Source organism: Protomyctophum parallelum (genome assembly GCF_964188405.1).
Source record: "Protomyctophum parallelum genome assembly, chromosome: 15".
In the NCBI taxonomy this organism is placed as follows: Eukaryota; Metazoa; Chordata; class Actinopteri; order Myctophiformes; family Myctophidae; genus Protomyctophum; species Protomyctophum parallelum.
Window position 1 is genome coordinate 3,607,355 of NC_139710.1, and position 16,887 is coordinate 3,624,241.

Here is a 16,887-nt window from a genome sequence, read left to right on the forward strand (position 1 = left end):
CCAGTGATTTTAAAACGTCTGACAGTGTAAATTTACCCAGCTATGGCTTCCACCTGTACTTGATCGCGTTTATGTTAAGGTGGAATCGGTAGCAGCATTGTGACACACGGCTGAAAACAAGAAGTACATTTCACGTTGCAGGGACGGCCCCACCAACAACCCTGCTGTCAACCTGCCCCCACGGTAAGCATCAATCACTGGGGGTGCTGGGCAGCTGTTGCCATGTATTCATGGTGGCGAGAGCAGGCTCTTCTATAGGAGAGCAGGGAGACAGGTTTGACAAGGGCCCCATTATTCAGCAGCTCATCTCCTGTCACTTCGCACGTTGCCTGTCAGAATGTCGGACCGCCTCATGGTCCCCGGGTCACCCGTGGTCATCAGTCAGATCGTTGCGCGCGCGCGTGTGTGTGTGTGTGTGTGTGTGTGTGTGTGTGTGTGTGTGTTTGTGTGTGTCATCTGCAAACTAATCCAGCCAGGCATAGAATATATTTTTATCTGTTTATAACATGGTGCTGCTATATAATGTCACTCACTGATGCTAGAAGATGACTAAGCACAGATTAGAATGGACAGACAGGGAATTGTATTTTTCGGGTGTCAGATAATTGCGTGCGTGCGTGCGTGCGTGCGTGCGTGCGTGCGTGCGTGCGTGCGTGCTGCATGAACAGATACTTTAGTCTGTGAGCACTGAGCAGCTACGTGTTTGCATGTGTGCTGAAAGTGCATTTACTGTATAGTGATAAGTATGCGCATTCATCTATGCATGATCTGGGTGTACATTTTGATTATATAATATATAAGCAAGAAATGGAGGCATTTTGTTGGTATATCTCTAGCACAACTTGCCCCCCTCTCTGAGATTATTGACACTAGAGACCACGGTCACACCGCTGAGAGGGAAGTGGGGATGAGGAGTTGACAGGGAAGGGTGAGAGTGAGGGGGGGTGCGTTGGTGGTAGGGCCGTACAAAGAAATGGCTTTAGATGCAAAAACTAAATATCAGGTCTGAGGAACGCCGGTGAGAGGGCGAGTAGCGTGAAGAAGAAAAGCATTCAAATGGAATTTTTCTGTGACATTTGGAGGATATCACAAAACCATCTATTATTATTTTTTTATCTGTTTCCACAGTCGAAATCTTGTATTAAACGTGATATGGGGACAAAATAAAACATACGCTCATGGTGTGAGCATGCTGTCACAACTCACACTGACAGCTTAATTTTCAGAACGAGAGATGTTTGATGTCGTTTCCACATGCAGTGTGCCCTGAAAACTCATATAGATGCAGACAGTTACCGTGCACAAAGTCAAGATGACCTATGTAAGACATCCACTCTCAATTTCCTGTCCAAAGTGACCAGAAATGCCGGCAATATGCTTTAAAATTAAATAAACACAAGAATGTACTAGCTAAAGACCTTCTCTCTTTGAAACCACATAACACACTTCTGCTCTTTAGCAGCCCCTTTCTCCATGTGCAGCATGGATAGACCCTCCTGTTGTTTCAGTTGTTTCTGTTGCAGTGATGGATAGGTAGGAATGTGGGAAGATGAAGCTCAGCTGTTGGTCCCAAAGGTCTCCTCTCCCTCCTTCTCATTCCAGGCTCAGACTGCCTCAGAGTGAGCCTCCATGCTCCTCGGACCTCTCTTTTCCTTTGCCTCCCATTACCCAAACTAAGCTCATTTGTCCCCCCCATAGACCCACGATCTGCCCTTTGTTTGTGCCCCAACTTCGCATTCATGTCCCCTGGATCACAGACAATGGAGGGAAAGACGGGCCTGAACCCTTTGCCCAGACAGACTGTGGTAAAGCAGCCATAAAGGGATACTAGGGGTTGAATGGGGCCGTGTCGTGATGGAGTTTGTGGTCTAGCTTTGACTATAGGCTCTGTCTCTATAAGATGTCTTCCCCCATTCCCCATCCAAGGTATCTGCCAACGTCTGTCTGAAGAAGCAGAATGCTTCGATTGTGACAGAATACATCTCTTTCTCACATAAGAGAAGATTTGCATTGTCTGTAAGCCCCCCTCCCCCCGTGTATGTATGCAGAAGAAAAGTCTAAAAAAGGACTCAAAAGCAAGACAATAGGCAATGTTCTGTTTTACTTTTGATGGTGAAATATCAATATGGGATCCATGTTGTCAGATGGAATCCATCCTTATTTTCCCTTTGTGCATTTTTGACGATCTGCAAATTGCTTCACTTAAAAAAAAACGTGAGCTAATATTACACAATATCACAGCCTAGTGAGAAGAGACTTTGAATGCAGAATGCTCTGTACATAAACAAAGGAAAACTGACAAGAAAAAGACTGCAGAAAATGTTCTTACCAGTGTAATGATCAGGCACACAGTGTGAGCAGTTCTGGTTCTGTTCTGTGCTTACAACCATTATGCAGTAAGGATAAGGATGTGACAGGCAAATCCTTATTGTATTCCTTGAACATACTGTATTGTACAAGTTGTACTAGGCCTAACTAATCCTAGAAGAATGGACAGGTTTGTGTCATCGGTGCCTTGCTGTGACTCTCGGGGGAAGCTTGGTAAACATGGGCAGGTCTCAGAGGTCAGATCTTCCTTGGAGGTCCCCAACGCTAAGTTACTACCATCAGACACATTCCATGTTCTGCTCTCAGGGAACTGTAGTAGGACAAGCTGTAATGTTGTGCTAGGTTTAATAGCATGTACTTTTTGTTTCCAAATGGAGACACATTCGTTGCATAGACAAATTGCTTTATTTAAAGCTCCAATTCGATACTGATTTGAATTAAAACATGAATATGATGAATCATCAACAAATCTGGTGATTTCACTTCTGTAAATAGTACAATACGCTTAGTGGGGATGTTCACCTCATTCATTCATTTGTTTTACATAAATCTTCTCTTCAGGGGTGGCACAAAGAAATCCAGATGGGGGTCCGCAGCCTATTCCTATCCTTGACAAGAAAATGTTTGAGAACTAAAGCACTGGATTAGACCATGATTAGAGTCTGAGGGCTGTATTTTGCGTGTCTTAAGTAGCAGGTCTTAACTGTTGTGCGAAATTGTGCTGAAATTACATGTTTGTGCATTAGTGCTGCTGGGGTTGTGCAATAACAAGAAGTCATGTGTGTTTTGTTTTAGCTTGTACAGTATGTTGTTTTTGTGATATAATGCACTGATTGGTTGACACTTTTAATTTCGTTGTACACGTTGCAGTGACAAATAAAGATCTATCTATCTATCTATCTATCTATCTATCTATCTATCTATCTATCTATCTATCTATCTATCTATCTATCTATCTATCTATCTATCTATCTATCTATCTATCTATCTATCTATCTATCTATCTATCTATCTATCTATCTATCTATCTAACTTACTTGAGTAAACTAAAGACCTGGAGGCGTGATCAAGGCTCTTTGGACGCCTCCAGGTCTTTAGTTTACTCAAGTTAGGTAATAAGACCTGGTACTTAAGACACGCAAAATACAGCCTGAGAGTCAGAGAGTGAACTGTTTGGAGGAGCCATCATGGGTTATCTACAGTATATAATGACTAGGTTCATCTTTCTGACCTACAGACATGAAGGCAACAGTCAAGTGAGGCTGATCAAGGTCAAGGACATGAACCATCCTAACCCGGGTAAAGACATGCACCATTCTAACCGTCCTCTCAACAATCTCTTAGTACTCCTTGTAAGGGAGAAAGGATTCAAAACAAACAAAAAACAATCATGTGTACCACTGTTAAAAACATGAATAAATATAGGCTGAAACACCATCTCATGTGGCATCAGGCTTCTTATTTTGAGATTTGTATACTGTATTGATACGAATGTTGTTTTGTTTTGTTTTTCTGGCTTTAAGGGATAGTTACTTTCCATGTCCACTGATATACAGTAACTTGAATTGAATTGAGTATTTTCTGGACAGCTGGTATGGAGGAAATGGCTTCCATGACTTCACATGTTCTTTTAGACATGTGTCTGTTTACAGAAGATGGCGCCGCTCACTGTGTAATGGTTACAATACCAATATAAAGCTGGGATGGATGAGGGGGTGGTGTTTTCTTTTTCTTAACATGAGACTTTGAAATCAACATGTCATATCAATGCTTTGATGACATGCTGTTTTACCTGGCTATGAGCACAGTGACATCGTCAGTGGTAATTTTACTAATTTAACAGTTGACCCGGATAGATAGATTCTGAATTCATCTGTTTGTAAATTATTTTGGTGCCTTACAACAGTCTGACGTCAGGATTCAGGAACAAATGACACAAACAACACAGACAAATACCGTTTGGTCATTTGGGACATGTCAAATCCTGTCCTCATGGCATGAGGTGTATTGATTGTAGAGCTGGTGCATCAAGTTGAACCCCGGTTATCTTGATGCATAAAATGATTGTTCTTTGGACTTGGTTTTGATTCCTCACAGTTAATCAAGTGTATGAATCAAAAAGTTAAGACACTCGTAGAAAATTACCAATACACTTTTGTCCACAGTCTGTGCATACAATTTAGCCTTTGCTGTGTTATAAATGTCATCAGTGTTGAGTGACATGACAACCAAGAAACGATCATCGTTTCTTGTGTCTACCTCATCCCATCTGTGTGTGTGTGTGTGTGTGTGTGTGTGTGTGTGTGTGTGTGTGTGTGTGTGTGTGTGTGTGTGTGTGTGTGCTCGCGCGCACGTGCGCACTACAGTGAATGCCAAGAAAACGTCCTTAGTTTTCTTGGCATTCGCTGAAGGTAATTACTTTTACACCACCAACAAACTCATCTACTCTACGACGTCTCATCATCCTCAGACCAACAACAGCTGTGTAGTCGGCACATTTTGTCAATACAAGTGTCTTCACTTGTAGTGTGTGCGTGCGTGCGTGCGTGCGTGCGTGTGTGTGTGTGTGTGTGTGTGTGTGTGTGTGTGTGGTCTCTGGTGGTTGGAACTTAGTAGCAGTGGTAACAATGAACAGTGTATCAACTTTACAGCAGCAACAGTGAAGAAGCTGTGTTGAATGGCACATACTAGGGGTAGGGGGTCCTTTGACTTTTGGGGATATTTCCTTACTTTCACTGTGGAATTCAATCAGAGATACATTCACACAGTCAGCTCTGAGATGGTTGGAAGCAGTCCTTCTCTAATGCATGAGATGGAGATGGTGAACCGGGTACCAACTGTAGCAACACAAACGCTGCCTAGACAATGGTAATGGGGGTCAGAGGTCAGGGACTAAGCCCTGGACAGTGCTTGGGGACAGTTACTTTTTATACAGATGGAGGCAGCACTTGTGTCTGTGTGTGGTCCAAGATAGCCCCCCCCCCCCCCCCCCCCCCTCTCTCGCACTTTCTTGTCTTTCTTGTCTACACAAGGCTTTCTTCAGGTGAGAATAACGCAATCTTAAATCTTAATGGTAGCAGCAGGTCATTCAGGTCCTATGCTAAGGCAATACAACCCTTTGCCAATTCCTTTTAAAGATGACTTGATGTAAAGCATTTCAGAACAGAAATCACTTAGAAAGAAATGGAGTTTCAGGTCTGTCTACAGTTGCATATCATTCTCATACAAACAGAGCTCAGTCTCAAACCCTCTTGTCTGACCTCAAGGCCGCCACTGCCCTATTGTTAATCATCTTGGATTATACTGACTAAATTTCACACCCAAATATCCTAATAGTCTATGCAGACAGCCGTGGAGTGCAAGGCAAAAAAAGGCTTTGTTCCCCAGCTCTCTTCATCCCAACCCACCTCATCTCTTGTGGAGCCTTATTCCCTGTTTATGAATTATGGATCACCGCTAATAGGATGCCTTTTCTCTTTTGTTTAACCTGCAGTAGCCACAGGCTCATTGCTCATGGACAGTTAAGGCCTTGATACGTTGGTGCGGCGTGCGGCGTGCAACTCGTACTGAGCTTATAGATCTAGCTTTTTTTGGGCAAGTATAGTAAGTGTAAATCCGGCTTGCCCTCTCTCTGCCCTGCGTATACTCTCTCTCCACTTCACAAATCACCTGTGCTATTGTCTCACTGCAGAACGGCCCGAGGTCTTCTTTGGCGACTGTAGATTATAGGGGTGTGTGGGGGAGACAGCCTGGATCTCGGTCCAAGTGACCCGTCCCCTGAGAATTTAACCCGCATTGTCCCGCCTCCACTGTTGCATAATGGATGAAGGACAGACATAGGGGGGGGGGGGGGGGGGGGGTGCAAGCCAGAGAGATAGAGGGAGAGAAGGGGATCATGGGCCCTTATTACCTGGCAATTAATTTTTAATGAGGTAAACAGGTCTTTCCAGGTCACCTGTGAGCTCACAAACGCACATGCGCGGCGCGCGCGCGCGCACACACACACGGTTGGGTATATTAATCTGTGGTGTTCATTTAGCTCTGAGTTAAATGGACCACCGTTTCACTGTGTGGTGATGCGTCCTCTTATTGCCGCCCAACTTGACATCCAGCACGGCTGCAGGGGTTCTGTAGTATAATTAGGTCTCACTGTCATTGGCAGGACGTATATCTCACTTCCCACAGAGTCTCACCTCCCATCTTCTTTTTCCTTCAAGTTGGGTGCCACCAATTATAGCGTGGCAAGGAGACCTTATTAAATGTGCTGCAGGCAACCTTTACCTCCGTTTCCCTCTCTCGTCGCCACGACCGCCACCCGATTAAATTTCCCCCTGGCGAGTTATAATAACTGAGAAAGCCACCGACCCCCCCATTAGATTACTATATGGTGTTTCATAATTGATTTAATGGCAATTTTGCGGCAGAGAAACTGTTAGTTAATTCAGGGTTGTGTTCAGTATAGGTAATGCATTCTTAAATGTGGGCTCTCTTGCAGTCCCCATGGGGGTGTTTTTCCAACCTTATGCAACATGCTATCAATAGTTGCGCTCTGTAACTTGACATGCTGTTCTTTAGCCTTTATCGAGGCGCGCGCATGTTAAATGACAGTCGATAAGGCAGAACACGGTTGTGCGTTAATGGAAAAACGGAACCGCTTCTCCCCGAAGCGAGCAGGCGAAGCAGCCTGAGTTTTTGAACAGCGGAAATTGGATGACAGGGGGAAGGATGCGTGTACTGGCGTCAGCTGGGAAATCAACCCAGCTTGCCGGCTCGACTCTGAAAAGTCAGTGAACAGGTATGCTTTTCACAAACAGGGAGGGGAGTGAACTCCCACAGCAATTTCCCTGTGATGTTGTGAAGGGGAAAGAGAGAGAGAGAAAGATAAAGAGAGAGAGAGACAGAGACAGAGCAACAGGAAGGTGAGAAGAGGAACAGATGGAGATGCGCAGTGCGTGTTCCCACCAAGGCGGGGACTCTGCCTCCACCCCCCCTCTTTGCATTCGCAGATAGGCATGCTCATTTAAAACTGGTTTCTATACATAGCCAGTGCCTTCGAGTATCATCTCTTAAATGATATCATTACAGCCAGAAGTCATTAAAAAGGATCTTTTTCATTGAGTAGACTACAGATTTCCTCCAGCCCTCTTTCCCCCCCAACCCTCCATCCCATGGGGAAGCAGGAATGGAAATGAATTTAGGGGCCCTTGAGTCATTGAATATGCTTTTTATCACCCGATAGCTATGCTACATATGTGCCATTGTGCTTTATATATAGGATTAGAGGAGATCTTTTCTGCCTGACTGGCCACTGGCACTCTGGAACAAGGCAAGGATCATTTTCCCTGCAGAGAATAGGCGAGGTTCGGTATAGAGCACTGCTCGCCACACACTTGCTGATGCTTATCAGTGTGTGTGTGTGTGTGGCTCTGGGGCTTTGGATCTGAGTTGCATTCTCTTCCATAGCTGCAGGCATCATTTGTCCACCGCAAAGACCGTACCTAGTTGTTTTGTAAACGGCAGATTGAATTGTTTACTTCATGCCACCGTTATAATGCCTCAAAGTGTGATAATATTATTCAGTGACCCCTATAGGAGTCTCTCCACTGTGCAGACAATGGATTACCCACTTTAGCCCCGTTTTTATACATTGTCATACGACAGTGTCGCAGTGCGCACCGTGAAAGTAGCCGGTGCTACTGTACTGCGTGTTGTGAGTTTTTTTATTTAACGTTAGAACATTTTCGCCTATAATCACATGCCATAAATAAGAGTGCAATGTTTGAAAGTGGTTGACATACTGTAATCTTCGTATAATGATTCGGTCTAATTATCCTGCAAGGCAACGTCATGTTCTATGTTATGATCCATCAGGCGTGGCTGATGGAGAAGGAGGGTATTTATTTGTCAATGGCTGCTTGAACATCACCCATGGGAATATCAGCAGCATCATCTGAAACACTGCCTTTGCAGTCCAATGACCAGCTCGGCTGGGTCACATTGTGATTAGCTAATGATTGCGGCTGCATCCACTGCGCATATGGCTCACTCCTGGAACATTTCCGATGTTCATCTTTCTTTGGCCTTTGAAATCCATGCAAGCCTTTTCCCCTGAGAACAAAAGCATGGAGGGATGGATGGAAGCCAGGCGGCAGTCATGGATTTTTCTCCTCTGAGATCTTGGATCTCTTCCTGTGTTTATTTTAGGTGCAGCAGCTCTCCTGGCCTGTTTACTTGAAATGCCGTGGCACAGAATGACTGGTAATTGCAACGTCCGCCGGCGTCTTCTTCTTCACTGCGCTCCGCTCTACCTGGGAGCTAGGAGACAGTGTGGAGAGAGTCTCACAGGGCCATGGAGCTGATCTCTAAACATGCTCCAATCAAGAGCTGTGTATACTGACAGGAAGATTGCTCCATGGAGAGGGCTGAGGTCTGCTTGATGCACAGCATCAGGTTTCAGGCAGCGCAGTGGCTGTTAGCAACAACAACAACAGCTAAACCATCACTGGGCAGCATCATGTCATCACAATCCCAAACCAGTAATTGGGTGGTGATCACTGTCCTTGTCCCTCAAGTGAACGGGGAGCGACTGTGGAAGGCGGACACCATTAAGGCTCCGTTCCTTTCCGCTTTTAAACTGCTTAGGTTCTGTAACGCCATGTTAATGCAGCTCCCATATTCACTCAAAGTAATACCCCCCATTGGCTCTTCCACTTTGTGGTTAATGCCCCCTCTCCCCGCCTCCTCTCCCCACCTTCTTCCTCTTTCTTTCCATCAGACAGTCAGTCATTCATCCACTCTCTCTCCCTCTTTTTCTCTCTTTCTCTGTCTGTCTGTCGGTCTCCCCCCCCCCCCCTCTCTCTCTCCTTCCCACTCTGTCTCCCCTCTTTCACTGAGAGCCAGCCTTGAGGCATCCCATTTCAGCTCCTTAGCTTCCAGTCAGTGGGGAGGGAGGAATTGAGGGGTGGGGGGGTATTTAAGAGACGGGTTGGTGGGGGAGTGGAGTCTGACCGCAGAGAGGACTACTGTTTAAGAGAAAGGGAATTCTCCCTCCCCTCCTTTCACACACTCCCTCACTCAGTGAGTCAGTCAGTCAGTCAGTCCCTCTGACTCTCTCCCGACTGCTCTCTCTCCCTGTCTGTCTGTCTCTCTCTCTCTTTCTCTCTCTTCCTCTCCCCGTCTCCTTACTGGGTGCATGAGCATCAGCCAGTCCCTCTCTCTCTCTCTCTCTCTCTCTCTCTCTCTCTCTCTCCCCCTAGGTGGACTGGGATAAACGCTGGGAGAACAGAAGGGAAAGATGACAGAGCTGTCAGTGCTCTGAGAGATACAGATACACAATCTCCAGAACATTTTTTTTTTTAGGCTGAGGCTGGCTGATAAAATAAAAAGAATATTTTTTTCCCCCTCCCTCCAACATTTATTCTTCTTGGTAGCAAAGTAGATTTCATCACTGGAGCAGCTGTGAATACTGAGCAAGGTAAGTGTCTCTCTTTACCTGTGTGCGGACGCTACTCCATGATGCTATCCCTGAAAGGCTGATGCATTGGGTACCGAGACGATTGTGATTTGGACAACTTTTACACAGCACTATAGGAAGGATTTCATAATTTTTGTATTTGTTTTATTATTATTATTTTATCTTGATAGAATAATAATTTAGTTCTTTAGATTTTTTTTGCTTCACGCACAGTAAAATAGATAGTAGACTGTTAGTTGTAGTAGTAATAGCAGTAGTAGTAGTATAGTAGACTAATAATGAGATTAATTCCACTCTTCAATGCTGAGTCTGCTGTCTGCGCCTGTATGTTTTACAGGCACAAGCTTCTGAAGCTCACTTAATTCTAGTCTTTATTGCATGCACCTGGGCTCCCATTATGTTTTACTGTGAAAGTTTTCTGCTTCCGTCGGCTGTTTGCTCATTACTGTAGTGCTGGAGCAGAGGGGAAGAGCATCTTTGACTCCTTAGGGATCTATAGTTACACATATTCCTTCTGAATAATTCTATCTATGCATTGGTCCCTCTGTGCATGATGAGTAGGAGAAGAGAGGGCAAACATTAGTGTATGTGTGTACGTGTGCGACGTGTGCACAAACTGCACATGTGCTTGTGCGTGTTTGTGTGTGTGTACACATGCTGTTTCCCGGAGTACGTCCAGCTCCCACTTTGCTTTATGTGCCAGCAGACATCAGGCTACTGTAGCCTGGGAGACAGACAGCTGCTCTGCATTAGATGCTGCTGGTCTCTAGTCAGTCAGACAGACAGACAGACAGACAGTCAGTCAGTCAGTCAGTCAGTCAGTCAGTCAGTCAGTCAGTCAGTCAGTCAACTGGTGGCTGGATATTTGACTGGCTGACTAGCCCATAGGCTGTCTGAGTGGTTGGAAGACTGACTGCATGGCTGACTAAGTGGCTGGCTGGCTGGCTTGCTGGTTGGTCAGCCAGCCTTACACATGTATTCATTATCTGGTAGAACCATCGCTGATTTTGTTCCTCAGCATCAGAGTTGCTCTGAGCAAAGATTTTACTGGATGACTCAATGGAGCCCTCATTGGATGGAGAGATTACATCCCTGATAGTCAGAGAGAAACGACTGACAGAAATAGATAGTGATAGAAATATGGTGAGGTCGATAGAAACACAGCCAGCGAGTGAAAGTGAAAGACAAAGTGACAGAAGGACAAACTGAAGCTTGGATCGATTGAGAGGGGAAAAATACAGAGATGAAGAAGTGGGTGTGTGCGTGGAGCTGTGAGTTGGGGTGAAGGGGAGGAGACCCATAGGATACCAGGGCAACATCTATTGGATGGTGATTGCGCATCAGGATGAGACAGGATCCCAGCGAAACGAGCCATCCATATTTTAGAATCTGTGACTGATTCAATTACTTCTCTCGGGAGGCATTTTTGTTTTATTGATGAATTCTCCTGTGAACTTAGTGTGGCACATGAACGTTTGCTCTTTGAAATGTGACACCACGCTAGGTTTCCACTTTCATGACAGCCGTACTCCTAAGTCTTAACCATAGTCGGCACACTTTCAACTAATAGGTAGCTGCCGGAGGCTCGGCGCGTGTAAATGTTTTGTATATGATTCTGTGCATGGTAGCCATGCACTCACTGACAGTAACACATTAGCGTGAGGATGAGTGAGAAGCACGCCTTTGTTTGGACAGCTGCTATCCCCCAATGCCCCACATGTCCTACAATGCTCCACGAGAGGGTGACTGTATTTAACCCCACTTAGCTCCTCGGCTGGTGATCCAGAGGAAACAATAATTGTGGGTATTCATGGTGACCCGTGCCTGGCGAGGCTCAGGAAGACCAGGAGGTGATTGAATTTTGGCTGGACATGCAATGTCATCTCCTTTTCAACCTATTCAAACACACACACACACACACACACACACACACACATGTTAACATTGCTTTTGGCTGCTGCTGAAGTGTCTGGACCTTTTATTGCATACGTTTTTCTTCTGCCAGTGGTATGTTATAATTTATGGATATATTTGTGGACCATTTCACCTGAACTCTTTCTGCCTGGTGGACACGACCGCCTGGCAGGCAGATGCTCCAACAAAGGGATTTCTCAGTACCTGAAGAGAAGCAACCCATAACATATACAAAGCAGTGCTGCTGATGATAGATGAGAGTTCGGCATTTGTAGCGCTTTGGCATAAGTTGTTATTTTCGTCTGTAAGTCACAGACGATCCGGCTTGTGAAATTGTCTTACAAACCACTCTCCTTAACAAAACTAAACAAATATGCCACACTATGCCGCAACTATGAGATGTGTTTTTGTCACTTTGTTTGTCAGGGGCTGGGATTGTCAATTGATACTGACAAACATTTTTTGTCTATTTTGTTCTCTGGTTTTGAGCAAAGACAAGGCTTCCAGAAAGTCCCCATCAGACTCATCCTTGGCACGAAACAAAGACATCCCCTTCTTTCTCAGCCAAATCCAATGATTCAAAGTGATTCACAGTCTCCAGATGGGTTATGATGTCCTGTATGATGCTAATGCTTAGGGGAGAGAGGTGGGGGGTGCAACTCTTGGGCTGCATGTGGGTTCCGGAATCTCATTGTGTCAGTCCGGCCCCTCTGATGGTGGCGGCCAAGAGAAGAGCACATGTGGCAGACACTGGCCTTCGCTTCCACCAGTGACCCCGTGCATTGGAATGCATGAGCCATAATGTTGCTTGAACAACATAGGGGGAGGGGGTACCGCCATTGAGAGAGGCAGACGCAATTCAAATTGGGGCAAAATGCTAAAACGGGAGATGTCGTAGTAAAGTGCCGACCTCAGGGGCCGGGGTCAGCGGGGTGCGCCGGGGTCCTACAAGTGTCTGAATGGATGGTACTCTCAATTTGGACTTCCAACACGCTTTAGGCTTTCAATGCAGACAAGGACAAACAGATGTTCTCATAACACAGCCAATACACTCGCGTCTCTCGCCTCCATTTCTGGAGTAGCAATGCAGAGAAAAATATTTTAACTACCTGGTATGATAGGATAGACTGAGCTATAAATCTATAGCAAAATATGCAGGGAAGTAGGCACAAAACTAGTCTAAATGGTCTCTTTCACTGGCCTTGGGAAAAGTCTGAGACAAGCCTTGAATAACCCCTTCTAAAACTCCAGAGATTTCCTCTCAAATGTCCAGATTTCCTTGCTGAACTCTGCTGCCACTTCTTTACCTCACTAACGCAGTATTTTTAGCTGCAGTCAGCGCAATTTCAGGAAAAGAAACTAGTACCACGGACAGAGAAAGACATAGCTTCCTGTGTGTGAATTTATCACTCCAGTCAGGGATGGCTTAGCATGCAGCTCTCTACAACACACACTTCTGAGGCGTTCCCTAGACAAAAGGGGCTTTCTCTGGTGTGAATTGATAGTTTGCACTGCTACAAAAACAACAACAAGATCAAGCTTGTCCCTGACTACCCCACTAAAGGAAACTGACAGTCATAAAGCCTCCAAAACACTTTTATTGCACACACATAAATCCCCATTGCTGCCGAAGAGTTTTTACCCGTACCTGTCTTTCATTAGCTGTACTCTAGTCAACTTTATTGTATCTTATTTGTTTTATTAGATCCAGTATCCAGTAGTCTGCTGAGCATGCCACATCAACATTTCACTGCTTGTATACCTGTATGTATCTGTGATTCAGAGAAATTATGACCATGTTGTGTCTACTGTTAATGCCACTTTAGGAAATGTATGGGTAGCAATTACATGAACAAATGGTCACTTCTGGCAACAATTGTGAAAAATGATCCAGCCCAAGGCTCTTTTAACCCGCAGAGCTCTCACCTTGCAGCTGATTACCTGAGAGCCGAGGTGTTAGTTTCTATGTAAGTTTAGCCGTCTCTCCGAACTTGATCTCTGAGTAACTTTACATCACTGCCAGACAGACAGTTACTTTTGTTAAGTGTATAGCCTACTAATTGCAAAACAAATGCTGAAGAGAGGAACACAGAAGAGTGGAGAGCAAAATAGTTAACTACTTAAACCCTGTATACTCCATTGACCCCAGCACTCTATGCCGCCTCTACACCAAATATCTCCACCGAAGATTGCTGATCTACAAGCTCATAGCATGGTGTGTTGCACCGCTTTGTGCGCTTGTAGATCTGAGTCCATGTGGATATTTATGACTGGAGAAGTCAGCTTCAGTCTGTTGTAAAGACAGCAGAGGAGGAGAGCAACCTGCAGCCTCCGACACCACACCAGAAGGATATACTGTAATAAACAGTGAGTCACCTGCAACTAAGCACAATGAAAACCCTCATGAACAATGACTATAGCGTCCGTGCCCTCCATCTGGACAGAGCAAGAACAGCAGTGTGAGACACAGGCATGACATAGGCAGAGCCATAAAGAATATTGATGGGTTTCATGGCCCAGGCATGACTCAAATCGCAATGCAATAAAAAATTAATTGAACTTTAACTGTGCTCCACGATTCCCCCCCACCATGTCCGACAACAGCCTGCCTCATTCATTTTCCTTGGAGTGTTTTGGGGGGTTTTTTCCGAGAAAGGATAAAGAGATTTTTTTTGCTTGGGGGTGGAAGAGGGTGCAACTGATATCCGTCCGATATGTTGCCGCCAGGCTCCAATCACTCTGCCCGAGGTGCTATAGTGGGATAGCACTCAGTGTTGGCAAAATGACGTCTTGGAGCCATCCGTCATGAAGCTGTTTCTGCTGGTGTCACAGCCCTCTTCCACCTCCCCCCTCTCGCCGGTGCCCCTTATCAGACACCAACACGCTAACCCCTGCCACTCCCCTGCTGTCTGTATCCTCAGAGCCCCCGGGGTCGCGGTAGACGGGCCACAGAATAGAGCGCTTTATGGTTTGATGAAACCGGTCTTTTCAACTGTCAAAACAACAACATTCCTCTCATTTCATTTCAATTTCAAATTATGTTTTCAATTCTGATGGTGATGGGTGTGTGTCTCACTGGCTCACCTGCCAGTAAGGATCCCCCACCAGCCACTACTACTGTACCCTACTGTAGTAAGGATCCCCCACCGGGAGGACGTAGCACCTCCGTTCTACTCCTCCCTTTCGACACCCCCCGCTGACAGGTGCCACCCCAGCCTGTAGAGCTCGCTATAGCACAGCAACAAAGATGGCCCTCCCTGCCTGGCATATCCCTCCCCCGAACATGCCAAATGGGTTCATGCTGAGCCAAGCTGGATGCGCCACGGCACGCGGTGGATTCAAACCCCTGTCGACTCTGTTTACGCTGTCGTACTTTACTCCTGCACCACCACATTGTGCGTCCTTTCAAGAGTGGGTTATAATGAAAACACTGATACGCTTAATTTATTGAATGCTAGCACCTTTAATCGGAACCTTGGAATTGGAAAAGTTTGGTTTGCCCCACATTTTAAGTGAGTTGCCTGAAGTGGTATTGTATTACAACTCCTTAACCCAGTATTTTTTACTGGGTTATACTGTACATTATATATATATATTATGATGAACACACATGCCTAGTTATTTAAAAATCTTATGATTACCACAAATATCTGATGAGTCTCTGATTTCATGCTGATGTCCTCAAGGATTTAATCATCAGTTTTTCTACCTCTATGGTAGATGAGATCTGGAACAATTTGTTATTAAAGGGACACTTCACCCTTTTTGCAAAAGAATATTATGTTAATGACGTTTAGAAGCTTTAGATCACTTTCCTGGGGGTATTTATGTGTGTAATATGTGGTTTTAGATATTTTAGATTGTAGCAGTGAGCCTGTTGTCTCTGATGTCATGGACACTGGTCTCACTACCTTCCTGGACTACAATTCCCATAATTCTTTGGTGCACTGCTCCTCCTTGTGGATAGGGGGAGAGCTGTCTTACTGAGACAACATGTAGTCCAGGAAGGAAGTGAGCCCAGTGTCCATGACATCAGAGACAACAGGCTCACTGCTACAATCTAAAATATCTAAAACCACATATTACATACATAAAGACCCCCAGGAAAGTGTTCTAAAGCTTCTAAACGACATTAACATATATTTTTTTGCAAAAAGGGTGAAGTGTCCCTTTAATAGTCAAACGGAAGCCCAGGTCTAAGTTTGGTCCAATTTCTGCTCCCAGGAACTTTACAAAATGGACACATTAGAGATAGGGGTGTGTGTGTGTGTGTGTGTGTGTGTGTGTGTGTGTGTGTGTGTGTGTGTGTGTGTGTGTGTGTGTGTGTGTGTGTGTGTGTGTGTGTGTGTGTGTGTGTGTGTGTGTGCGTGTGCGTGTGCGTGTGTGTGTGTGTACACGTGCTGATTTGTGTGGGGTTCAGGCAGGGTGCACTGACCTTACTCAGTTAACTGCATGGCCTTTGAAGTGTGTCCAGGCCATACAGAATAAATGGGAGCAGGTCTTGTGAGAGGGGGGCTTGTCCTGGGGCAATGGGCTGTGTCCCAATGTCAAGGCACAGCTAGTTCACGACCATATTTTACCACCATTCCTGCAATAGCCTATTCTGACTCGTTCAAAGAGATTTTCCTGCCATAAAACAAGGGATGATATTGATCGCTTTAGCTTCTTATTTTGCCAAGGTCAAATCTCTGCAGTGGCTATAACTGATCTCCTTCTTTATATCATCGTCATGTTCAGATGGACTATCCCAGCAATGGGTCATAAAAGGCAGCTAGAGAAAGACTGTCAGAATGAGGTGATAAAATTGGAAAGGGAAATAACCCATTCTGACCGGGCACCCATTTTGGTGTCGGCATCATGTTATGCTTTAGCTATTGAAAAATAGCAGATCTACAAGCTCATATCGCACCACCGAGTGGCGCGATACGAGCTTGTAGGTCTGCTATTTTTGAAAAATCGAAGACACTTTTAGAATCTGATCTCAGGTCAGAATGGGTTAATAATTAAACTGTCAGGATGTAATAGACATTTTTAGAATCTGATCTCAGGTCAGAATGGGATAAACCCATGCAGAGAACCAGCAACAACTGTATCATTGAGCGTGTGTCGAGCAGTCGATTCACGTTATGTCCCTTCCTGGAAATCCATTTCTATGTTTGATGATTATAACT

The 16,887-nt window shown here is 45.1% G+C and overlaps 1 protein-coding gene across 3 annotated transcripts in view; it reads left to right on the forward strand.

Moving 5' to 3' along the window:
• The first annotated feature begins 9,407 nt into the window (after window positions 1–9,407).
• Window positions 9,408–16,887, forward strand: part of tncb (tenascin Cb) — a 49,483-nt gene continuing 42,003 nt past the window's right edge. For all 3 annotated transcript variants that reach the window (XM_083783708.1, XM_083783709.1, XM_083783710.1), the window contains exon 1: window positions 9,408–9,802. The gene's annotated coding sequence lies outside the window, so the exon portion shown is untranslated. The remainder of the gene's footprint in view (window positions 9,803–16,887) is intronic.